This window comes from Hordeum vulgare, chromosome 2H (assembly GCF_904849725.1).
Source record: "Hordeum vulgare subsp. vulgare chromosome 2H, MorexV3_pseudomolecules_assembly, whole genome shotgun sequence".
Taxonomy (NCBI): domain Eukaryota; kingdom Viridiplantae; phylum Streptophyta; class Magnoliopsida; order Poales; family Poaceae; genus Hordeum; species Hordeum vulgare.
Genome location: NC_058519.1, coordinates 576,809,828 through 576,827,631, shown reverse-complemented (window position 1 = coordinate 576,827,631; position 17,804 = coordinate 576,809,828). Strand labels below are relative to the sequence as shown.

The window sequence follows — 17,804 nt, the reverse complement described above, 5'->3', positions numbered from 1 at the left end:
CATCCTTGTCACGTGGCGCAAAAATATATTTAAAAAGGGGAATGCAACACGAGGACTTCCCAGGAGGTCACCCATCCTAGTACTACTCTCGCCCAAGCACGCTTAACTTCGTAGTTCTGATGGGATCCTGTGCTTTAGTGCTGGTATGATCGCATCCGACATGCAACTATCTATTTGTTCCTTATGCTTGCCCCTACTACTACTACTACTACTACTACTACTACTACTACTAGTCGTTGGGTGTCAAGCGCGGTGGGAAAAGTCACACAGTAATCGTCAAAAATAAGAAAATGAGGTCATATAGATCACGGTCCCGCGTCATCCTTGTCACGTGGCGCAAAAATACACGAGGACTTCCCAGGAGGTCACCCATCCTAGTACTACTCTCGCCCAAGCACGCTTAACTTCGGAGTTCTGATGGGATGCGATGCTTTAGTGCTGGTATGATCGCATCCGACATGCAACTATCTATTTGTTCCTTATGCTTGCCCCTACTACTACTACTACTACTAGTACTAGTCGTTGGGTGTCAAGCGCGGTGGGAAAAGTCACACAGTAATCGTCAAAAATAAGATAATGAGGTCATATAGATCACGGTCCCGCGTCATCCTTGTCACGTGGCGCAAAAATATATTTAAAAAGGGGAATGCAACACGAGGACTTCCCAGGAGGTCACCCATCCTAGTACTACTCTCGCCCAAGCACGCTTAACTTCGTAGTTCTGATGGGATCCTGTGCTTTAGTGCTGGTATGATCGCATCCGACATGCAACTATCTATTTGTTCCTTATGCTTGCCCCTACTACTACTACTACTACTACTACTACTACTACTACTAGTCGTTGGGTGTCAAGCGCGGTGGGAAAAGTCACACAGTAATCGTCAAAAATAAGAAAATGAGGTCATATAGATCACGGTCCCGCGTCATCCTTGTCACGTGGCGCAAAAATATATTTAAAAAGGGGAATGCAACATGAGGACTTCCCAGGAGGTCACCCATCCTAGTACTACTCTCGCCCAAGCACGCTTAACTTCGGAGTTCTGATGGGATCCGGTGCTTTAGTGCTGGTATGATCGCATCCGACATGCAACTATCTATTTGTTCCTTATGTTGCCCCTACTACTACTACTACTACTACTACTACTACTACTAGTCGTTGGGTGTCAAGCGCGGTGGGAAAAGTCACACAGTAATCATCAAAAATAAGAAAATGAGGTCATATAGATCACGTTCCCGCGTCATCCTTGTCACGTGGCGCAAAAATATATTTAAAAAGGGGAATGCAACACGAGGACTTCCCAGGAGGTCACCCATCCTAGTACTACTCTCGCCCAAGCACGCTTAACTTCGGAGTTCTGATGGGATCCGGTGCTTTAGTGCTGGTATGATCGCATCCGACATGCAACTATCTATTTGTTCCTTATGCTTGCCCCTACTACTACTACTACTACTAGTACTAGTCGTTGGGTGTCAAGCGCGGTGGGAAAAGTCACACAGTAATCGTCAAAAATAAGAAAATGAGGTCATATAGATCACGGTCCCGCGTCATCCTTGTCACGTGGCGCAAAAATATATTTAAAAAGGGGAATGCAACACGAGGACTTCCCAGGAGGTCACCCATCCTAGTACTACTCTCGCCCAAGCACGCTTAACTTCGGAGTTCTGATGGGATCCGGTGCTTTAGTGCTGGTATGATCGCATCCGACATGCAACTATCTATTTGTTCCTTATGCTTGCCCCTACTATTACTACTACTACTACTACTACTACTACTACTAGTCGTTGGGTGTCAAGCGCGGTGGGAAAAGTCACACAGTAATCGTCAAAAATAAGAAAATGAGGTCATATAGATCACGGTCCCGCGTCATCCTAGTCACGTGGCGCAAAAATATATTTAAAAAGGGGAATGCAACACGACGACTTCCCAGGAGGTCACCCATCCTAGTACTACTCTCGCCCAAGCACGCTTAACTTCGGAGTTCTGATGGGATCCGGTGCTTTAGTGCTGGTATGATCGCATCCGACATGCAACTATCTATTTGTTCCTTATGCTTGCCCCTACTACTACTACTACTACTAGTCGTTGGGTGTCAAGCGCGGTGGGAAAAGTCACACAGTAATCGTCAAAAATAAGAAAATGAGGTCATATAGATCACGCTCCCGCGTCATCCTTGTCACGTGGCGCAAAAATATATTTAAATAGGGGAATGCAACACGAGGGCTTCCCAGGAGGTCACCCATCCTAGTACTACTCTCGCCCAAGCACGCTTAACTTCGGAGTTCTGATGGGATCCGGTGCTTTAGTGCTGGTATGATCGCATTCGACATGCAACTATCTATTTGTTCCTTATGCTTGCCCTACTACTACTACTACTACTACTAGTCGTTGGGTGTCAAGCGCGGTGGGAAAAGTCTTACAGTAATCGTCAAAAATAAGAAAATGAGGTCATATAGATCACGGTCCCGCGTCATCCTTGTCACGTGGCGCAAAAATATATTTAAAAAGGGGAATGCAACACGAGGACTTCCCAGGAGGTCACCCATCCTAGTACTACTCTCGCCCAAGCACGCTTAACTTCGGAGTTCTGATGGGATCCGGTGCTTTAGTGCTGGTATGATCGCATCCGACATGCAACTATCTATTTGTTCCTTATGCTTGCCCCTACTACTACTACTACTACTAGTCGTTGGGTGTCAAGCGCGGTGGGAAAAGTCACACAGTAATCGTCAAAAATAAGAAAATGAGGTCATATAGATCACGTTCCCGCGTCATCCTTGTCACGTGGCGCAAAAATATATTTAAAAAGGGGAATGCAACACGAGGACTTCCCAGGAGGTCACCCATCCTAGTACTACTCTCGCCCAAGCACGCTTAACTTTGGAGTTCTGATGGGATCCGGTGCTTTAGTGCTGGTATGATCGCATCCGACATGCAACTATCTATTTGTTCCTTATGCTTGCCCCTACTACTACTACTACTACTAGTCGTTGGGTGTCAAGCGCGGTGGGAAAAGTCACACAGTAATCGTCAAAAATAAGAAAATGAGGTCATATAGATCACGGTCCCGCGTCATCCTAGTCACGTGGCGCAAAAATATATTTAAAAAGGGGAATGCAACACGACGACTTCCCAGGAGGTCACCCATCCTAGTACTACTCTCGCCCAAGCACGCTTAACTTCGGAGTTCTGATGGGATCCGGTGCTTTAGTGCTGGTATGATCGCATCCGACATGCAACTATCTATTTGTTCCTTATGCTTGCCCCTACTACTACTACTACTACTAGTCGTTGGGTGTCAAGCGCGGTGGGAAAAGTCACACAGTAATCGTCAAAAATAAGAAAATGAGGTCATATAGATCACGCTCCCGCGTCATCCTTGTCACGTGGCGCAAAAATATATTTAAATAGGGGAATGCAACACGAGGACTTCCCAGGAGGTCACCCATCCTAGTACTACTCTCGCCCAAGCACGCTTAACTTCGGAGTTCTGATGGGATCCGGTGCTTTACTGCTGGTATGATCGCATTCGACATGCAACTATCTATTTGTTCCTTATGCTTGCCCTACTACTACTACTACTACTACTAGTCGTTGGGTGTCAAGCGCGGTGGGAAAAGTCTTACAGTAATCGTCAAAAATAAGAAAATGAGGTCATATAGATCACGGTCCCGCGTCATCCTTGTCACGTGGCGCAAAAATATATTTAAAAAGGGGAATGCAACACGAGGACTTCCCAGGAGGTCACCCATCCTAGTACTACTCTCGCCCAAGCACGCTTAACTTCGGAGTTCTGATGGGATCCGGTGCTTTAGTGCTGGTATGATCGCATCCGACATGCAACTATCTATTTGTTCCTTATGCTTGCCCCTACTACTACTACTACTACTACTCGTTGGGTGTCAAGCGCGGTGGGAAAAGTCACACAGTAATCGTCAAAAATAAGAAAATGAGGTCATATAGATCACGTTCCCGCGTCATCCTTGTCACGTGGCGCAAAAATATATTTAAAAAGGGGAATGCAACACGAGGACTTCCCAGGAGGTCACCCATCCTAGTACTACTCTCGCCCAAGCACGCTTAACTTTGGAGTTCTGATGGGATCCGGTGCTTTAGTGCTGGTATGATCGCATCCGACATGCAACTATCTATTTGTTCCTTATGCTTGCCCCTACTACTACTACTACTAGTAGTCGTTGGGTGTCAAGCGCGGTGGGAAAAGTCACACAGTAATCGTCAAAAATAAGAAAATGAGGTCATATAGATCACGGTCCCGCGTCATCCTTGTCACGTGGCGCAAAAATATATTTAAAAAGGGTAATGCAACACGAGGACTTCCCAGGAGGTCACCCATCCTAGTACTACTCTCGCCCAAGCACGCTTAACTTCGGAGTTCTGATGGGATCCGGTGCTTTAGTGCTGGTATGATCGCATCCGACATGCAACTATCTATTTGTTCCTTATGCTTGCCCCTACTACTACTACTACTAGTCGTTGGGTGTCAAGCGCGGTGGGAAAAGTCACACAGTAATCGTCAAAAATAAGAAAATGAGGTCATATAGATCACGCTCCCGCGTCATCCTTGTCACGTGGCGCAAAAATATATTTAAAAAGGGGAATGCAACACGAGGACTTCCCAGGAGGTCACCCATCCTAGTACTACTCTCGCCCAAGCACGCTTAACTTCGAAGTTCTGATGGGATCCGGTGCTTTAGTGTTGGTATGATCGCATTCGACATGCAACTATCTATTTGTTCCTTATGCTTGCCCTACTACTACTACTACTACTAGTCGTTGGGTGTCAAGCGCGGTGGGAAAAGTCATACAGTAATCGTCAAAAATAGAAAATGAGGTCATATAGATCACGGTCCCGCGTCATCCTTGTCACGTGGCGCAAAAATATATTTAAAAAGGGGAATGCAACACGAGGACTTCCCAGGAGGTCACCCATCCTAGTACTACTCTCGCCCAAGCACGCTTAACTTCGGAGTTCTGATGGGATCCGGTGCTTTAGTGCTGGTATGATCGCATCCGACATGCAACTATCTATTTGTTCCTTATGCTTGCCCCTACTACTACTACTACTAGTCGTTGGGTGTCAAGCGCGGTGGGAAAAGTCACACAGTAATCGTCAAAAATAAGAAAATGAGGTCATATAGATCACGCTCCCGCGTCATCCTTGTCACGTGGCGCAAAAATATATTTAAAAAGGGGAATGCAACACGAGGACTTCCCAGGAGGTCACCCATCCTAGTACTACTCTCGCCCAAGCACGCTTAACTTCGGAGTTCTGATGGGATCCGGTGCTTTAGTGCTGGTATGATCGCATCCGACATGCAACTATCTATTTGTTCCTTATGCTTGCCCCTACTACTACTACTACTACTACTACTAGTCGTTGGGTGTCAAGCGCGGTGGGAAAAGTCACACAGTAATCGTCAAAAATAAGAAAATGAGGTCATATAGATCACGCTCCCGCGTCATCCTTGTCACGTGGCGCAAAAATATATTTAAAAAGGGGAATGCAACACGAGGACTTCCCAGGAGGTCACCCATCCTAGTACTACTCTCGCCCAAGCACGCTTAACTTCGGAGTTCTGATGGGATCCGGTGCTTTAGTGCTGGTATGATCGCATCCGACATGCAACTATCTATTTGTTCCTTATGCTTGCCCCTACTACTACTACTACTACTACTACTACTAGTCGTTGGGTGTCAAGCGCGGTGGGAAAAGTCACACAGTAATCGTCAAAAATAAGAAAATGAGGTCATATAGATCACGCTCCCGCGTCATCCTTGTCACGTGGCGCAAAAATATATTTAAAAAGGGGAATGCAACACGAGGACTTCCCAGGAGGTCACCCATCCTAGTACTACTCTCGCCCAAGCAAGCTTAACTTCGGAGTTCTGATGGGATCCGGTGCTTTAGTGCTGGTATGATCGCATCCGACATGCAACAATCTATTTGTTCCTTATGCTTGCCCCTACTAGTACTACCAGTACTACTACTACTACTACTACTACTACTACTACTACTACTACTAGTCGTTGGGTGTCAAGCGCGGAGGGAAAAGTCACACAGTAATCGTCAAAAATAAGAAAATGAGGTCATATAGATCACGCTCCCGCGTCATCCTTGTCACGTGGCGCAAAAATATATTTAAAAAGGGGAATGCAACACAAGGACTTCCCAGGAGGTCACCCATCCTAGTACTACTCTCACCCAAGCACGCTTAACTTCGGAGTTCTGATGGGATCCAATGCTTTAGTGCTGGTATGATCGCATCCGACATGCAACTATCTATTTGTTCCTTATGCTTGCCCCTACTACTACTACTACTACTACTAGTCGTTGGGTGTCAAGCGCGGTGGGAAAAGTCACACAGTAATCGTCAAAAATAAGAAAATGAGGTCATATAGATCACGCTCCCGCGTCATCCTTGTCACGTGGCGCAAAAATATATTTAAAAAGGGGAATGCAACACGAGGACTTCCCAGGAGGTCACCCATCCTAGTACTACTCTCGCCCAAGAACGCTTAACTTCGGAGTTCTGATGGGATCCGGTGCTTTAGTGCTGGTATGATCGCATCCGACATGCAACTATCTATTTGTTCCTTATGCTTGCCCCTACTACTACTACTACTACTACTACTACTACTACTACTACTACTACTACTACTACTACTAGTCGTTGGGTGTCAAGCGTGGTGGGAAATGTCACACAGTAATCGTCAAAAATAAGAAAATGAGGTCATATAGATCACGGTCCCGCGTCATCCTTGTCACGTGGCGCAAAAATATATTTAAAAAGGGGAATGCACCACGAGGACTTCCCAGGAGGTCACCCATCCTAGTACTACTGTCGCCCAAGCACGCTTAACTTCGGAGTTCTGATGGGATCCGGTGCTTTAGTGCTGGTATGATCGCATCCGACATGCAACTATCTATTTGTTCCTTATGCTTGCCCCTACTACTACTACTACTACTACTACTAGTCGTTGGGTGTCAAGCACGGTGGGAAAAGTCACACAGTAATCGTCAAAAATAAGAAAATGAGGTCATATAGATCACGCTCCCGCGTTATCCTTGTCACGTGGCGCAAAAATATATTTAAAATGGGAATGCAACACAAGGACTTCCCAGGAGGTCACCCATCCTAGTACTACTCTCGCCCAAGCACGCTTAACTTCGGAGTTCTGATGGGATCCAGTGCTTTAGTGCTGGTATGATCGCATTCGACATGCAACTATCTATTTGTACTTATGCTTGCCCCTACTACTACTACTACTACTACTACTACTAGTCGTTGGGTGTCAAGCGCGGTGGGAAAAGTCACACAGTAATCGTCAAAAATAAGAAAATGAGGTCATATAGATCACGCTCCCGCGTCATCCTTGTCACGTGGCGCAAAAATATATTTAAAAAGGGGAATGCAACACGAGGACTTCCCAGGAGGTCACCCATCCTAGTACTACTCTCGCCCAAGCACGCTTAACTTCGGAGTTCTGATGGGATCCGGTGCTTTAGTGCTGGTATGATCGCATCCGACATGCAACTATCTATTTGTTCCTTATGCTCGCCCCTACTACTACTACTACTACTACTACTAGTCGTTGGGTGTCAAGCGCGGTGGGAAAAGTCACACAGTAATCGTCAAAAATAAGAAAATGAGGTCATATAGATCACGCTCCCGCGTCATCCTTGTCATGTGGCGCAAAAATATATTTAAAAAGGGGAATGCAACACAAGGGAAGTCACGCTCCCGCGTTATCCTTGTCACGTGGCGCAAAAATATATTTAAAATGGGAATGCAACACAAGGACTTCCCAGGAGGTCACCCATCCTAGTACTACTCTCGCCCAAGCACGCTTAACTTCGGAGTTCTGATGGGATCCAGTGCTTTAGTGCTGGTATGATCGCATTCGACATGCAACTATCTATTTGTACTTATGCTTGCCCCTACTACTACTACTACTACTACTACTACTAGTCGTTGGGTGTCAAGCGCGGTGGGAAAAGTCACACAGTAATCGTCAAAAATAAGAAAATGAGGTCATATAGATCACGCTCCCGCGTCATCCTTGTCACGTGGCGCAAAAATATATTTAAAAAGGGGAATGCAACACGAGGACTTCCCAGGAGGTCACCCATCCTAGTACTACTCTCGCCCAAGCACGCTTAACTTCGGAGTTCTGATGGGATCCGGTGCTTTAGTGCTGGTATGATCGCATCCGACATGCAACTATCTATTTGTTCCTTATGCTTGCCCCTACTACTACTACTACTACTACTACTACTACTACTAGTCGTTGGGTGTCAAGCGCGGTGGGAAAAGTCACACAGTAATCGTCAAAAATAAGAAAATGAGGTCATATAGATCACGCTCTCGCGTCATCCTTGTCACGTGGCGCAAAAATATATTTAAAAAGGGGAATGCAACACAAGGACTTCCCAGGAGGTCACCCATCCTAGTACTACTCTCGCCCAAGCACGCTTAACTTCGGAGTTCTGATGGGATCCAGTGCTTTAGTGCTGATATGATCGCATCCGACATGCAACTATCTATTTGTTCCTTATGCTTGCCCCTACTACTACTACTACTACTACTAGTCGTTGGGTGTCAAGCGCGGTGGGAAAAGTCACACAGTAATCGTCAAAAATAAGAAAATGAGGTCATATAGATCACGGTCCCGCGTCATCCTTGTCACGTGGCGCAAAAATATATTTAAAAAGGGGAATGCAACACGAGGACTTCCCAGGAGGTCACCCATCCTAGTACTACTCTCGCCCAAGCACGCTTAACTTCGGAGTTCTGATGGGATCCGGTGCTTTAGTGCTGGTATGATCGCATCCGACATGCAACTATCTATTTGTTCCTTATGCTTGCCCCTACTACTACTACTACTACTAGTCGTTGGGTGTCAAGCGCGGTGGGAAAAGTCACACAGTAATCGTCAAAAATAAGAAAATGAGGTCATATAGATCACGCTCCCGCGTCATCCTTGTCACGTGGCGCAAAAATATATTTAAAAAGGGGAATGCAACACGAGGACTTCCCAGGAGGTCACCCATCCTAGTACTACTCTCGCCCAAGCACGCTTAACTTCGGAGTTCTGATGGGATCCGGTGCTTTAGTGCTGGTATGATCGCATCCGACATGCAACAATCTATTTGTTCCTTATGCTTGCCCCTACTAGTACTACCAGTACTACTACTACTACTACTACTACTACTACTACTACTACTAGTCTTTGGGTGTCAAGCGCGGTGGGAAAAGTCACACTGTAATCGTCAAAAATAAGAAAATGAGGTCATATAGATCACGGTCCCGCGTCATCCTTGTCACGTGGCGCAAAAATATATTTAAAAAGGGGAATGCAACACGAGGACTTCCCAGGAGGTCACCCATCCTAGTACTACTCTCGCCCAAGCACGCTTAACTTCGGAGTTCTGATGGGATCCGGTGCTTTAGTGCTGGTATGATCGCATCCGACATGCAACTATCTATTTGTTCCTTATGCTTGCCCCTACTACTACTACTACTACTACTACTACTAGTCGTTGGGTGTCAAGCGCGGTGGGAAAAGTCACACAGTAATCGTCAAAATTAAGAAAATGAGGTCATATAGATCACGCTCCCGCGTCATCCTTGTCACGTGGCGCAAAAATATATTTAAAAAGGGGAATGCAACACGAGGACTTCCCAGGAGGTCACCCATCCTAGTACTACTCTCGCCCAAGCACGCTTAACTTCGAAGTTCTCATGGGATCCGGTGCTTTAGTGCTGGTATGATCGCATCCGACATGCAACTATCTATTTGTTCCTTATGCTTGCCCCTACTACTACTACTACTACTACTACTACTACTACTACTACTACTACTAGTACTACTACTACTACTACTACTAGTCGTTGGGTGTCAAGCGCGGTGGGAAAAGTCACACAGTAATCGTCAAAAATAAGAAAATGAGGTCATATAGATCACGGTCCCGCGTCATCCTTGTCACGTGGCGCAAAAATATATTTAAAAAGGGGAATGCACCACGAGGACTTCCCAGGAGGTCACCCATCCTAGTACTACTCTCGCCCAAGCACGCTTAACTTCGGAGTTCTGATGGGATCCGGTGCTTTAGTGCTGGTATGATCGCATCCGATATGCAACTATCTATTTGTTCCTTATGCTTGCCCCTACTACTACTACTACTACTAGTCGTTGGGTGTCAAGCGCGGTGGGAAAAGTCACACAGTAATCGTCAAAAATAAGAAAATGAGGTCATATAGATCACGGTCCCGCGTCATCCTTGTCACGTGGCGCAAAAATATATTTAAAAAGGGGAATGCAACACGAGGACTTCCCAGGAGGTCACCCATCCTAGTACTTCTCTCGCCCAAGCACGCTTAACTTCGGAGTTCTGATGGGATCCGGTGCTTTAGTGCTGGTATGATCGCATCCGACATGCAACTATCTATTTGTTCCTTATGCTTGCCCCTACTACTACTACTACTACTAGTCGTTGGGTGTCAAGCGCGGTGGGAAAAGTCACACAGTAATCGTCAAAAATAAGAAAATGAGGTCATATAGATCACGCTCCCGCGTCATCCTTGTCACGTGGCGCAAAAATATATTTAAAAAGGGGAATGCAACACGAGGACTTCCGAGGAGGTCACCCATCCTAGTACTACTCTCGCCCAAGCACGCTTAACTTCGGAGTTCTGATGGGATCCGGTGCTTTAGTGCTGGTATGATCGCATCCGACATGCAACAATCTATTTGTTCCTTATGCTTGCCCCTACTAGTACTACCAGTACTACTACTACTACTACTACTACTACTACTACTACTACTAGTCGTTGGGTGTCAAGCGCGGTGGGAAAAGTCACACTGTAATCGTCAAAAATAAGAAAATGAGGTCATATAGATCACGGTCCCGCGTCATCCTTGTCACGTGGCGCAAAAATATATTTAAAAAGGGGAATGCAACACGAGGACTTCCCAGGAGGTCACCCATCCTAGTACTACTCTCGCCCAAGCACGCTTAACTTCGGAGTTCTGATGGGATCCGGTGCTTTAGTGCCGGTATGATCGCATCCGACATGCAACTATCTATTTGTTCCTTATGCTTGCCCCTACTACTACTACTACTACTACTACTACTACTAGTCGTTGGGTGTCAAGCGCGGTGGGAAAAGTCACACAGTAATCGTCAAAAATAAGAAAATGAGGTCATATAGAACACGCTCCCGCGTCATCCTTGTCACGTGGCGCAAAAATATATTTAAAAAGGGGAATGCAACACAAGGACTTCCCAGGAGGTCACCCATCCTAGTACTACTCTCACCCAAGCACGCTTAACTTCGGAGTTCTGATGGGATCCAGTGCTTTAGTGCTGGTATGATCGCATCCGACATGCAACTATCTCTTTGTTCCTTATGCTTGCCCCTACTACTACTACTACTACTACTACTACTACTAGTCGTTGGGTGTCAAGCGCGGTGGGAAAAGTCACACAGTAATCGTCAAAAATAAGAAAATGAGGTCATATAGATCACGCTCCCGCGTCATCCTTGTCACGTGGCGCAAAAATATATTTAAAAAGGGGAATGCAACACAAGGACTTCCCAGGAGGTCACCCATCCTAGTACTACTCTCACCCAAGCACGCTTAACTTCGGAGTTCTGATGGGATCCAGTGCTTTAGTGCTGGTATGATCGCATCCGACATGCAACTATCTATTTGTTCCTTATGCTTGCCCCTACTACTACTACTACTACTACTACTACTACTAGTCGTTGGGTGTCAAGCGCGGTGGGAAAAGTCACACAGTAATCGTCAAAAATAAGAAAATGAGGTCATATAGATCACGCTCCCGCGTCATCCTTGTCACGTGGTGCAAAAATATATTTAAAAAGGGGAATGCAACACGAGGACTTCCCAGGAGGTCACCCATCCTAGTACTACTCTCGCCCAAGCACGCTTAACTTCGGAGTTCTGATGGGATCCGGTGCTTTAGTGCTGGTATGATCGCATCCGACATGCAACTATCTATTTGTTCCTTATGCTTGCCCCTACTACTACTACTACTACTACTACTACTACTACTACTACTACTACTACTACTACTACTACTACTACTACTACTACTACTACTAGTACTACTACTACTACTACTACTAGTCGTTGGGTGTCAAGCGCGGTGGGAAAAGTCACACAGTAATCGTCAAAAATAAGAAAATGAGGTCATATAGATCACGGTCCCGCGTCATCCTTGTCACGTGGCGCAAAAATATATTTAAAAAGGGGAATGCACCACGAGGACTTCCCAGGAGGTCACCCATCCTAGTACTACTCTCGCCCAAGCACGCTTAACTTCGGAGTTCTGATGGGATCCGGTGCTTTAGTGCTGGTATGATCGCATCCGACATGCAACTATCTATTTGTTCCTTATGCTTGCCCCTACTACTACTACTACTACTACTACTACTAGTCGTTGGGTGTCAAGCGCGGTGGGAAAAGTCACACAGTAATCGTCAAAAATAAGAAAATGAGGTCATATAGATCACGCTCCCGCGTCATCCTTGTCACGTGGCGCCAAAATATATTTAAAAAGGGGAATGCAACACGAGGACTTCCCAAGAGGTCACCCATCCTAGTACTACTCTCGCCCAAGCAAGCTTAACTTCAGAGTTCTGATGGGATCCGGTGCTTTAGTGCTGGTATGATCGCATTCGACATGCAACTATCTATTTGTTCCTTATGCTTGCCCCTAGTACTACTACTACTACTACTACTAGTCGTTGGGTGTCAAGCGCGGTGGGAAAAGTCACACAGTAATCGTCAAAAATAAGAAAATGAGGTCATATAGATCACGCTCCCGCGTCATCCTTGTCACGTGGCGCAAAAATATATTTAAAAAGGGGAATGCAACACAAGGACTTCCCAGGAGGTCACCCATCCTAGTACTACTCTCGCCCAAGCACGCTTAACTTCGGAGTTCTGATGGGATCCAAATCCGACATGCAACTATCTTTTTGTACTTATGCTTGCCCCTACTACTACTACTACTACTACTACTACTACTAGTCGTTGGGTGTCAAGCGCGGTGGGAAAAGTCACACAGTAATCGTCAAAAATAAGAAAATGAGGTCATATAGATCACGCTCCCGCGTCATCCTTGTCACGTGGCGCAAAAATATATTTAAAAAGGGGAATGCAACACGAGGACTTCCCAGGAGGTCACCCATCCTAGTACTACTCTCGCCCAAGCACGCTTAACTTCGGAGTTCTGATGGGATCCGGTGCTTTAGTGCTGGTATGATCGCATCCGACATGCAACTATCTATTTGTTCCTTATGCTTGCCCCTTGGGTGTCAAGCGCGGTGGGAAAAGTCACACAGTAATCGTCAAAAATAAGAAAATGAGGTCATATAGATCACGGTCCCGCGTCATCCTTGTCACGTGACGCAAAAATATATTTAAAAAGGGGAATGCACCACGAGGACTTCCCAGGAGGTCACCCATCCTAGTACTACTCTCGCCCAAGCACGCTTAACTTCGGAGTTCTCATGGGATCCGGTTCTTTAGTGCTGCTTTGATCGCATCCGACATGCAACTATCTATTTGTTCCTTATGCTTGCCCCTACTCCTACTACTACTAGTCGTTGGGTGTCAAGCGCGGTGGGAAAAGTCACACAGTAATCGTCAAAAATAAGAAAATGAGGTCATATAGATCACGCTCCCGCGTCATCCTTGTCACGTGGCGCCAAAATATATTTATTTAAAAAGGGGAATGCAACACGAGGACTTCCCAGGAGGTCACCCATCATAGTACTACTCTCGCCCAAGCACGCTTAACTTCGGAGTTCTGATGGGATCCGGTGCTTTAGTGCTGGTATGATCGCATCCGACATGCAACTATCTATTTGTTCCTTATGCTTGCCCCTACTACTACTACTACTACTAGTACTACTACTACTACTACTAGTACTACTACTACTACTACTACTAGTACTACTACTACTAGTACTACTACTACTAGTACTAGTACTACTACTACGACTACTACTACTACTACTACTACTACTAGTCGTTGGGTGTCAAGCGTGGTGGGAAAAGTCACACGGTAATCGTCAAAAATAAGAAAATGAGGTCATATAGATCACGGTCCCGCGTCATCCTTGTCACGTGGCGCAAAAATATATTTCGAAAGGGGAATGCAACACGAGGACTTCCCAGGAGGTCACCCATCCTAGTACTACTCTCGCCCAAGCACGCTTAACTTCGGAGTTCTGATGGGATCCGGTGCTTTAGTGCTGGTATGATCGCATCCGACATGCAACTATCTATTTGTTCCTTATGCTTGCCCCTACTACTACTACTACTACTACTACTACTAGTCGTTGGGTGTCAAGCGCGGTGGGAAAAGTCACACAGTAATCGTCAAAAATAAGAAAATGAGGTCATATAGATCACGCTCCCGCGTCATCCTTGTCACGTGGCGCAAAAATATATTTAAAAAGGGGAATGCAACACGAGGACTTCCCAAAAGGTCACCAATCCTAGTACTACTCTCGCCCAAGCACGCTTAACTTCGGAGTTCTGATGGGATCCGGTGCTTTAGTGTTGGTCTGATCGCATCCGACATGCAACTATCTATTTGTTCCTTATGCTTGCCCCTACTATTACTACTACTACTACTACTACTAGTCGTTGGGTGTCAAGCGCGTTGGGAAAAGTCACACAGTAATCGTCAAAAGTAAGAAAATGAGGTCATATAGATCACGCTCCCGCGTCATCCTTGTCACGTGGCGCAAAAATATATTTAAAAAGGGGAATGCAACACGATCCTAGTACTACTCTCGCCCAAGCACGCTTAACTTCGGAGTTCTGATGGGATCCGGTGCTTTAGTGTTGGTCTGATCGCATCCGACATGCAACTATCTATTTGTTCCTTATGCTTGCCCCTACTACTACTACTACTACTACTACTACTAGTCGTTGGGTGTCAAGCGCGGTGGGAAAAGTCACACAGTAATCGTCAAAAGTAAGAAAATGAGGTCATATAGATCACGCTCCCGCGTCATCCTTGTCACGTGGCGCAAAAATATATTTAAAAAGGGGAATGCAACACGAGGACTTCCCAGGAGGTCACCCATCCTAGTACTACTCTCGCCCAAGCACGCTTAACTTCGAAGTTCTGATGGGATCCGATGCTTTAGTGCTGGTATGATCGCATCCGACATGCAACTATCTATTTGTTCCTTATGCTTGCCCCTACTACTACTACTACTACTACTACTACTACTACTACTACTACTACTACTACTAGTCGTTGGGTGTCAAGCGCGGTGGGAAAAGTCACACAGTAATCGTCAAAAATAAGAAAATGAGGTCATATAGATCACGGTCCCGCGTCATCCTTGTCACGTGGCGCAAAAATATATTTAAAAAGGGGAATGCAACACGAGGACTTCCCAGGAGGTCACCCATCCTAGTACTACTCTCGCCCAAGCACGCTTAACTTCGAAGTTCTGATGGGATCCGGTGCTCTAGTGCTGGTATGATCGCATCCGACATGCAACTATCTATTTGTTCCTTATGCTTGCCCCTACTACTACTACTACTACTACTACTAGTCGTTGGGTGTCAAGCGCGGTGGGAAAAGTCACACACTAATCGTCAAAAATAAGAAAATGAGGTCATATAGATCACGCTCCCGCGTCATCCTTGTCACGTGGCGCAAAAATATATTTAAAAAGGGGAATGCAACACGAGGACATCACAGGAGGTCACCCATCCTAGTACTACTCTCGCCCAAGCACGCTTAACTTCGGAGTTCTGATGGGATCCGGTGCTTTAGTGTTGGTATGATCGCATCCGACATGCAACTATCTATTTCTTCCTTATGCTTGCCCCTACTACTACTACTACTACTACTACTACTACTACTAATCGTTGGGTGTCAAGCGCGGTGGGAAAAGTCACAAAGTAATCGTCAAAAATAAGAAAATGAGGTCATATAGATCACGGTCCCGCGTCATCCTTGTCACGTGGCGCAAAAATATATTTAAAAAGGGGAATGCAACACGAGGACTTCCCAGGAGGTCACCCATCCTAGTACTTCTCTCGCCCAAGCACGCTTAACTTCGGAGTTCTGATGGGATCCGGTGCTTTAGTGCTGGTATGATCGCATCCGACATGCAACTATCTATTTGTTCCTTATGCTTGCCCCTACTACTACTACTACTACTAGTCGTTGGGTGTCAAGCGCGGTGGGAAAAGTCACACAGTAATCGTCAAAAATAAGTAAATGAGGTCATATAGATCACGTTCCCGCGTCATCCTTGTCACGTGGCGCAAAAATATATTTAAAAAGGGGAATGCAACACGAGGACTTCCCAGGAGGTCACCCATCCTAGTACTACTCTCGCCCAAGCACGCTTAACTTCAGAGTTCTGATGGGATCCGGTGCTTTAGTGCTGGTATGATCGCATCCGACATGAAACTATCTATTTGTTCCTTATGCTTGCCCCTACTACTACTACTACTAGTCGTTGGGTGTCAAGCGCGGTGGGAAAAGTCACACAGTAATCGTCAAAAATAAGAAAATGAGATCATATAGATCACGGTCCCGCGTCATCCTTGTCACGTGGCGCAAAAATATATTTAAAAAGGGAAATGCAACACGAGGACTTCCCAGGAGGTCACCCATCCTAGTACTACTCTCGCCCAAGCACGCTTAACTTCGGAGTTCTGATGGGATCCGGTGCTTTAGTGCTGGTATGATCGCATCCGACATGCAACTATCTATTTGTTCCTTATGCTTGCCCCTACTACTACTACTACTAGTACTACTAGTCGTTGGGTGTCAAGCGCGGTGGGAAAAGTCACACAGTAATCGTCAAAAATAAGAAAATGAGGTCATATAGATCACGGTCCCGCGTCATCCTTGTCACGTGGCGCAAAAATATATTTAAAAAGGGGAATGCAACACGAGGACTTCCCAGGAGGTGACCCATCCTAGTACTACTCTCGCCCAAGCACGCTTAACTTCGGAGTTCTGATGGGATCCGGTGCTTTAGTGCTGGTATGATCGCATCCGACATGCAACTATCTATTTGTTCCTTATGCTTGCCCCTACTACTACTAGTCGTTGGGTGTCAAGCGCGGTGGGAAAAGTCACACAGTAATCGTCAAAAATAAGAAAATGAGGTCATATAGATCACGCTCCCGCGTCATCCTTGTCACGTGGCGCAAAAATATATTTAAAAAGGGGAATGCAACACGAGGACTTCCTAGGAGGTGACCCATCCTAGTACTACTCTCGCCCAAGCACGCTTAACTTCGGAGTTCTGATGGGATCCGGTGCTTTAGTGCTGGTATGATCGCATCCGACATGCAACTATCTATTTGTTCCTTATGCTTGCCCCTACTACTACTAGTCGTTGGGTGTCAAGCGCGGTGGGAAAAGTCACACAGTAATCGTCAAAAATAAGAAAATGAGGTCATATAGATCACGGTCCCGCGTCATCCTTGTCACGTGGCGCAAAAATATATTTAAAAAGGGGAATGCAACACGAGGACTTCCCAGAAGGTCACCCATCCTAGTACTACTCTCGCCCAAGCACGCTTAACTTCGAAGTTCTGATGGGATCCGGTGCTTTAGTGCTGGTATGATCGCATCCGACATGCAACTATCTATTTGTTCCTTATGCTTGCCCCTACTACTACTACTACTACTACTACTACTACTAGTCGTTGGGTCTCAATCGCGGTGGGAAAAGTCACACAGTAATCGTCAAAAATA

General features: G+C 45.9%; 55 non-coding genes and 2 pseudogenes across 55 annotated transcripts; all 57 read right to left on the bottom strand.

Annotated features, from left to right (window-relative positions):
- Nucleotides 1–38: 38 nt before the first annotated feature.
- Nucleotides 39–157, bottom strand: LOC123432419. The gene has a single exon (XR_006624003.1). It is a non-coding gene; the product is annotated as a 5S ribosomal RNA (ribosomal RNA).
- A 182-nt stretch (nucleotides 158–339) lies between these two features.
- LOC123433415 lies at nucleotides 340–455 on the bottom strand. The gene has a single exon (XR_006624914.1). It is a non-coding gene; the product is annotated as a 5S ribosomal RNA (ribosomal RNA).
- A 188-nt stretch (nucleotides 456–643) lies between these two features.
- Nucleotides 644–762, bottom strand: LOC123432417. Its single transcript, XR_006624001.1, has one exon. It is a non-coding gene; the product is annotated as a 5S ribosomal RNA (ribosomal RNA).
- A 200-nt stretch (nucleotides 763–962) lies between these two features.
- Nucleotides 963–1,081, bottom strand: LOC123437546. Its single transcript, XR_006628720.1, has one exon. It is a non-coding gene; the product is annotated as a 5S ribosomal RNA (ribosomal RNA).
- Nucleotides 1,082–1,277: 196 nt separating this feature from the next.
- LOC123434096 lies at nucleotides 1,278–1,396 on the bottom strand. The gene has a single exon (XR_006625390.1). It is a non-coding gene; the product is annotated as a 5S ribosomal RNA (ribosomal RNA).
- A 188-nt stretch (nucleotides 1,397–1,584) lies between these two features.
- LOC123434095 lies at nucleotides 1,585–1,703 on the bottom strand. Its single transcript, XR_006625389.1, has one exon. It is a non-coding gene; the product is annotated as a 5S ribosomal RNA (ribosomal RNA).
- A 200-nt stretch (nucleotides 1,704–1,903) lies between these two features.
- LOC123437399 lies at nucleotides 1,904–2,022 on the bottom strand. The gene has a single exon (XR_006628581.1). It is a non-coding gene; the product is annotated as a 5S ribosomal RNA (ribosomal RNA).
- A 182-nt stretch (nucleotides 2,023–2,204) lies between these two features.
- On the bottom strand, nucleotides 2,205–2,323 carry LOC123437438. The gene has a single exon (XR_006628618.1). It is a non-coding gene; the product is annotated as a 5S ribosomal RNA (ribosomal RNA).
- Nucleotides 2,324–2,507: 184 nt separating this feature from the next.
- LOC123434094 lies at nucleotides 2,508–2,626 on the bottom strand. Its single transcript, XR_006625388.1, has one exon. It is a non-coding gene; the product is annotated as a 5S ribosomal RNA (ribosomal RNA).
- Nucleotides 2,627–2,808: 182 nt separating this feature from the next.
- On the bottom strand, nucleotides 2,809–2,927 carry LOC123436092. Its single transcript, XR_006627327.1, has one exon. It is a non-coding gene; the product is annotated as a 5S ribosomal RNA (ribosomal RNA).
- A 182-nt stretch (nucleotides 2,928–3,109) lies between these two features.
- On the bottom strand, nucleotides 3,110–3,228 carry LOC123437398. Its single transcript, XR_006628580.1, has one exon. It is a non-coding gene; the product is annotated as a 5S ribosomal RNA (ribosomal RNA).
- A 182-nt stretch (nucleotides 3,229–3,410) lies between these two features.
- On the bottom strand, nucleotides 3,411–3,529 carry LOC123436662. Its single transcript, XR_006627875.1, has one exon. It is a non-coding gene; the product is annotated as a 5S ribosomal RNA (ribosomal RNA).
- A 184-nt stretch (nucleotides 3,530–3,713) lies between these two features.
- Nucleotides 3,714–3,832, bottom strand: LOC123434093. Its single transcript, XR_006625387.1, has one exon. It is a non-coding gene; the product is annotated as a 5S ribosomal RNA (ribosomal RNA).
- Nucleotides 3,833–4,014: 182 nt separating this feature from the next.
- Nucleotides 4,015–4,133, bottom strand: LOC123436091. Its single transcript, XR_006627326.1, has one exon. It is a non-coding gene; the product is annotated as a 5S ribosomal RNA (ribosomal RNA).
- Nucleotides 4,134–4,315: 182 nt separating this feature from the next.
- Nucleotides 4,316–4,434, bottom strand: LOC123436660. Its single transcript, XR_006627873.1, has one exon. It is a non-coding gene; the product is annotated as a 5S ribosomal RNA (ribosomal RNA).
- Nucleotides 4,435–4,613: 179 nt separating this feature from the next.
- Nucleotides 4,614–4,732, bottom strand: LOC123438792. The gene has a single exon (XR_006629914.1). It is a non-coding gene; the product is annotated as a 5S ribosomal RNA (ribosomal RNA).
- A 180-nt stretch (nucleotides 4,733–4,912) lies between these two features.
- On the bottom strand, nucleotides 4,913–5,031 carry LOC123434092. Its single transcript, XR_006625386.1, has one exon. It is a non-coding gene; the product is annotated as a 5S ribosomal RNA (ribosomal RNA).
- A 179-nt stretch (nucleotides 5,032–5,210) lies between these two features.
- On the bottom strand, nucleotides 5,211–5,329 carry LOC123434091. The gene has a single exon (XR_006625385.1). It is a non-coding gene; the product is annotated as a 5S ribosomal RNA (ribosomal RNA).
- Nucleotides 5,330–5,517: 188 nt separating this feature from the next.
- On the bottom strand, nucleotides 5,518–5,636 carry LOC123434090. The gene has a single exon (XR_006625384.1). It is a non-coding gene; the product is annotated as a 5S ribosomal RNA (ribosomal RNA).
- A 191-nt stretch (nucleotides 5,637–5,827) lies between these two features.
- Nucleotides 5,828–5,946, bottom strand: LOC123437287. Its single transcript, XR_006628476.1, has one exon. It is a non-coding gene; the product is annotated as a 5S ribosomal RNA (ribosomal RNA).
- Nucleotides 5,947–6,167: 221 nt separating this feature from the next.
- LOC123432364 lies at nucleotides 6,168–6,286 on the bottom strand. Its single transcript, XR_006623950.1, has one exon. It is a non-coding gene; the product is annotated as a 5S ribosomal RNA (ribosomal RNA).
- A 185-nt stretch (nucleotides 6,287–6,471) lies between these two features.
- Nucleotides 6,472–6,590, bottom strand: LOC123437181. Its single transcript, XR_006628375.1, has one exon. It is a non-coding gene; the product is annotated as a 5S ribosomal RNA (ribosomal RNA).
- A 221-nt stretch (nucleotides 6,591–6,811) lies between these two features.
- On the bottom strand, nucleotides 6,812–6,930 carry LOC123432220. Its single transcript, XR_006623814.1, has one exon. It is a non-coding gene; the product is annotated as a 5S ribosomal RNA (ribosomal RNA).
- Nucleotides 6,931–7,117: 187 nt separating this feature from the next.
- LOC123436055 lies at nucleotides 7,118–7,236 on the bottom strand. The gene has a single exon (XR_006627293.1). It is a non-coding gene; the product is annotated as a 5S ribosomal RNA (ribosomal RNA).
- Nucleotides 7,237–7,426: 190 nt separating this feature from the next.
- Nucleotides 7,427–7,545, bottom strand: LOC123434089. The gene has a single exon (XR_006625383.1). It is a non-coding gene; the product is annotated as a 5S ribosomal RNA (ribosomal RNA).
- A 259-nt stretch (nucleotides 7,546–7,804) lies between these two features.
- Nucleotides 7,805–7,923, bottom strand: LOC123436054. The gene has a single exon (XR_006627292.1). It is a non-coding gene; the product is annotated as a 5S ribosomal RNA (ribosomal RNA).
- A 190-nt stretch (nucleotides 7,924–8,113) lies between these two features.
- On the bottom strand, nucleotides 8,114–8,232 carry LOC123434088. The gene has a single exon (XR_006625382.1). It is a non-coding gene; the product is annotated as a 5S ribosomal RNA (ribosomal RNA).
- A 197-nt stretch (nucleotides 8,233–8,429) lies between these two features.
- LOC123438525 lies at nucleotides 8,430–8,548 on the bottom strand. Its single transcript, XR_006629661.1, has one exon. It is a non-coding gene; the product is annotated as a 5S ribosomal RNA (ribosomal RNA).
- Nucleotides 8,549–8,733: 185 nt separating this feature from the next.
- LOC123434087 lies at nucleotides 8,734–8,852 on the bottom strand. Its single transcript, XR_006625381.1, has one exon. It is a non-coding gene; the product is annotated as a 5S ribosomal RNA (ribosomal RNA).
- A 182-nt stretch (nucleotides 8,853–9,034) lies between these two features.
- LOC123434085 lies at nucleotides 9,035–9,153 on the bottom strand. Its single transcript, XR_006625379.1, has one exon. It is a non-coding gene; the product is annotated as a 5S ribosomal RNA (ribosomal RNA).
- Nucleotides 9,154–9,371: 218 nt separating this feature from the next.
- Nucleotides 9,372–9,490, bottom strand: LOC123434084. The gene has a single exon (XR_006625378.1). It is a non-coding gene; the product is annotated as a 5S ribosomal RNA (ribosomal RNA).
- A 191-nt stretch (nucleotides 9,491–9,681) lies between these two features.
- Nucleotides 9,682–9,800, bottom strand: LOC123438150. The gene has a single exon (XR_006629309.1). It is a non-coding gene; the product is annotated as a 5S ribosomal RNA (ribosomal RNA).
- Nucleotides 9,801–10,033: 233 nt separating this feature from the next.
- Nucleotides 10,034–10,152, bottom strand: LOC123436208. Its single transcript, XR_006627441.1, has one exon. It is a non-coding gene; the product is annotated as a 5S ribosomal RNA (ribosomal RNA).
- A 182-nt stretch (nucleotides 10,153–10,334) lies between these two features.
- LOC123435114 lies at nucleotides 10,335–10,453 on the bottom strand. Its single transcript, XR_006626375.1, has one exon. It is a non-coding gene; the product is annotated as a 5S ribosomal RNA (ribosomal RNA).
- Nucleotides 10,454–10,635: 182 nt separating this feature from the next.
- Nucleotides 10,636–10,754, bottom strand: LOC123436267. Its single transcript, XR_006627498.1, has one exon. It is a non-coding gene; the product is annotated as a 5S ribosomal RNA (ribosomal RNA).
- Nucleotides 10,755–10,972: 218 nt separating this feature from the next.
- On the bottom strand, nucleotides 10,973–11,091 carry LOC123434887. Its single transcript, XR_006626156.1, has one exon. It is a non-coding gene; the product is annotated as a 5S ribosomal RNA (ribosomal RNA).
- A 194-nt stretch (nucleotides 11,092–11,285) lies between these two features.
- LOC123438686 lies at nucleotides 11,286–11,404 on the bottom strand. The gene has a single exon (XR_006629814.1). It is a non-coding gene; the product is annotated as a 5S ribosomal RNA (ribosomal RNA).
- A 194-nt stretch (nucleotides 11,405–11,598) lies between these two features.
- On the bottom strand, nucleotides 11,599–11,717 carry LOC123438685. Its single transcript, XR_006629813.1, has one exon. It is a non-coding gene; the product is annotated as a 5S ribosomal RNA (ribosomal RNA).
- A 194-nt stretch (nucleotides 11,718–11,911) lies between these two features.
- LOC123434083 lies at nucleotides 11,912–12,030 on the bottom strand. The gene has a single exon (XR_006625377.1). It is a non-coding gene; the product is annotated as a 5S ribosomal RNA (ribosomal RNA).
- A 269-nt stretch (nucleotides 12,031–12,299) lies between these two features.
- Nucleotides 12,300–12,418, bottom strand: LOC123436207. The gene has a single exon (XR_006627440.1). It is a non-coding gene; the product is annotated as a 5S ribosomal RNA (ribosomal RNA).
- Nucleotides 12,419–12,609: 191 nt separating this feature from the next.
- LOC123438768 lies at nucleotides 12,610–12,728 on the bottom strand. The gene has a single exon (XR_006629891.1). It is a non-coding gene; the product is annotated as a 5S ribosomal RNA (ribosomal RNA).
- Nucleotides 12,729–12,916: 188 nt separating this feature from the next.
- On the bottom strand, nucleotides 12,917–13,035 carry LOC123433572 (annotated as a pseudogene).
- A 170-nt stretch (nucleotides 13,036–13,205) lies between these two features.
- Nucleotides 13,206–13,324, bottom strand: LOC123434082. Its single transcript, XR_006625376.1, has one exon. It is a non-coding gene; the product is annotated as a 5S ribosomal RNA (ribosomal RNA).
- Nucleotides 13,325–13,482: 158 nt separating this feature from the next.
- On the bottom strand, nucleotides 13,483–13,601 carry LOC123433247. The gene has a single exon (XR_006624782.1). It is a non-coding gene; the product is annotated as a 5S ribosomal RNA (ribosomal RNA).
- Nucleotides 13,602–13,784: 183 nt separating this feature from the next.
- LOC123435010 lies at nucleotides 13,785–13,903 on the bottom strand. The gene has a single exon (XR_006626272.1). It is a non-coding gene; the product is annotated as a 5S ribosomal RNA (ribosomal RNA).
- Nucleotides 13,904–14,208: 305 nt separating this feature from the next.
- LOC123434081 lies at nucleotides 14,209–14,327 on the bottom strand. The gene has a single exon (XR_006625374.1). It is a non-coding gene; the product is annotated as a 5S ribosomal RNA (ribosomal RNA).
- A 191-nt stretch (nucleotides 14,328–14,518) lies between these two features.
- Nucleotides 14,519–14,637, bottom strand: LOC123433149. Its single transcript, XR_006624695.1, has one exon. It is a non-coding gene; the product is annotated as a 5S ribosomal RNA (ribosomal RNA).
- A 191-nt stretch (nucleotides 14,638–14,828) lies between these two features.
- On the bottom strand, nucleotides 14,829–14,925 carry LOC123433598 (annotated as a pseudogene).
- A 191-nt stretch (nucleotides 14,926–15,116) lies between these two features.
- LOC123438531 lies at nucleotides 15,117–15,235 on the bottom strand. Its single transcript, XR_006629667.1, has one exon. It is a non-coding gene; the product is annotated as a 5S ribosomal RNA (ribosomal RNA).
- Nucleotides 15,236–15,450: 215 nt separating this feature from the next.
- Nucleotides 15,451–15,569, bottom strand: LOC123437944. The gene has a single exon (XR_006629105.1). It is a non-coding gene; the product is annotated as a 5S ribosomal RNA (ribosomal RNA).
- Nucleotides 15,570–15,757: 188 nt separating this feature from the next.
- On the bottom strand, nucleotides 15,758–15,876 carry LOC123432760. Its single transcript, XR_006624330.1, has one exon. It is a non-coding gene; the product is annotated as a 5S ribosomal RNA (ribosomal RNA).
- A 197-nt stretch (nucleotides 15,877–16,073) lies between these two features.
- LOC123435113 lies at nucleotides 16,074–16,192 on the bottom strand. The gene has a single exon (XR_006626374.1). It is a non-coding gene; the product is annotated as a 5S ribosomal RNA (ribosomal RNA).
- Nucleotides 16,193–16,374: 182 nt separating this feature from the next.
- On the bottom strand, nucleotides 16,375–16,493 carry LOC123435807. The gene has a single exon (XR_006627053.1). It is a non-coding gene; the product is annotated as a 5S ribosomal RNA (ribosomal RNA).
- Nucleotides 16,494–16,672: 179 nt separating this feature from the next.
- LOC123435407 lies at nucleotides 16,673–16,791 on the bottom strand. Its single transcript, XR_006626660.1, has one exon. It is a non-coding gene; the product is annotated as a 5S ribosomal RNA (ribosomal RNA).
- A 188-nt stretch (nucleotides 16,792–16,979) lies between these two features.
- Nucleotides 16,980–17,098, bottom strand: LOC123435673. The gene has a single exon (XR_006626925.1). It is a non-coding gene; the product is annotated as a 5S ribosomal RNA (ribosomal RNA).
- Nucleotides 17,099–17,271: 173 nt separating this feature from the next.
- LOC123437667 lies at nucleotides 17,272–17,390 on the bottom strand. The gene has a single exon (XR_006628843.1). It is a non-coding gene; the product is annotated as a 5S ribosomal RNA (ribosomal RNA).
- A 173-nt stretch (nucleotides 17,391–17,563) lies between these two features.
- On the bottom strand, nucleotides 17,564–17,682 carry LOC123437316. Its single transcript, XR_006628503.1, has one exon. It is a non-coding gene; the product is annotated as a 5S ribosomal RNA (ribosomal RNA).
- Between the last annotated feature and the right edge of the window lie 122 nt (nucleotides 17,683–17,804).